Raw genomic sequence first — 1,924 nt, forward strand, 5'->3', positions numbered from 1 at the left:
TTGATTAATGTCTGTTGTGGAAATGCCAATACCAAAGGGAATATCTTCCTTATCTACAGGGGGAAAAAAGAGGAAAATAACTCAGCAAAGAAGACAAATTGATAAACCTTATAAATTAATGTGAAATTTTATATTTATCAACTATGCCTAGCTTTGTTAAACAGGTCATTTAAAGGTGACATCATTAGATGCAATTATTGTTTTATATGAGTAAATATTTAAGTTTGTCTTATAAGAAAAACTCAAGATCAACAGCTCATATTTTAGAATTTCAATCCAACATATTTTTACTTTCATTTAAATTTAATACTTATAAATGCCGTACACATATATAAAATTAAAAAATAAAGTGAAAAAAATAATGACTATAAAAAAAAGACATTCCAGTAGCATGGTGGTTTGAAAGAAAATGGCCCCCACAAAGAGCGGCACTATTAGGTGTGGCCTTCTTGGAGGAAGTGTGCTAGTGTTGGGACAGGATTTGAGGTCTCATATGGTGAAGCTATGCCCAGTGTCACCCACAGTTTCCTACCTGTCGCCTCCAGATCAAGATGTAGAACTCTCAGTTCCAACATCATATGTACTTGCATCCTGCCATGTTTCCTGCCATGATGATAATGGACTAAAGCCTCTGAAACTGTAAGTCAGCCACAATTAAATATTTTGTAAGAGTTGCCATGGTCACAGTGTCTCTTCACAGCAATAGAAACCCTAACTAAGACAGATAGTCAGCACAGAGTGTGAGTAGGAGACATTATTTTGCTTTAACAGCTGTTCTTTTTAATATTATTCCACTGCTAGTCATCTAGTTTGTCATTTGATATTCACATTTCTAGGTTGATTATACAGTGGAATGAGTAAAAACACTAACAACTTTCCAGTACAGAAAACTTTATAGAATATGTTAATGTAATGTAATATGTTAATGTTAATATTTGCGTCATGTGTTCAAAATGTACCTGTAGGAAAGGTTAGAATAGAATAAAACAAACATTGCGTCATCTGTAAAAGGATAAATCTAATATATTTAAGATGCTACTGTGAGCTGGAAACTTGGCTCAGCAATTGAGTGTGTATACTGCTCTCACAGAGGACCTGAGTACATTTAAACCACCAAGGTGTGATAGCTCAAAACTGCCTCTGATTCCAGCTACCAGGGGTCTGCCAGACTGACTTCAGACCTCTGTAGGCACCTGAACTCATGCACACTACACAAATATATATATTTATATAAAAATTTTAATTATATATAATTCATACATATATAATTGATATATACTTTAATTATAGATATAATTTAAATATGTATATAATTTATATATAATTTAATTCTATATAAATATATATTTCATTATATACATATAAAATGGAAAACATTTAAATTGATTTTTAAAAGAATGCATATCTAGAAATATAATATAAACCAATCCTGCTTATAATACCATCTTTATGAATGCACGTGTTAAATATGTGAGCCACTTTTTCTATCAGGAATATTTTCTTTATATTTAAAAATCCCAGCCTGGCAAGATGGCTTACAGGGTAAAGGTGCTTGCCCCAAGCCTGACCAAGTGAGTTCAATTCCTGGGAAACACTTGGTGGAAGGAGAGACCCCACAAATTGTTCTCTGATCTCCATATGTGGGCCATAGTGTATGTATGCATGCATGCACGTGTGTGTACATGTGTGCTTGCACACATGCACAGTGTAACATGAGTATGTTTAATAAAATTTTTATTAATATAAATAAAACCACTTATTGCTTTACAGCCTAGCAATGTGAACTTCAATACTGACTAGATGTCCCATTTCAATCCTGTCCCCAAAGTACTCAAACCCATCAATCCTAAATCTCCTCCCTTCAAACACAATTACTGTGTCACCATCAAAGAATATGTAAAATGCATGATGCAGTGACTTAGAC

This window comes from Peromyscus leucopus, chromosome 4 (genome assembly GCF_004664715.2).
Source record: "Peromyscus leucopus breed LL Stock chromosome 4, UCI_PerLeu_2.1, whole genome shotgun sequence".
In the NCBI taxonomy this organism is placed as follows: domain Eukaryota; kingdom Metazoa; phylum Chordata; class Mammalia; order Rodentia; family Cricetidae; genus Peromyscus; species Peromyscus leucopus.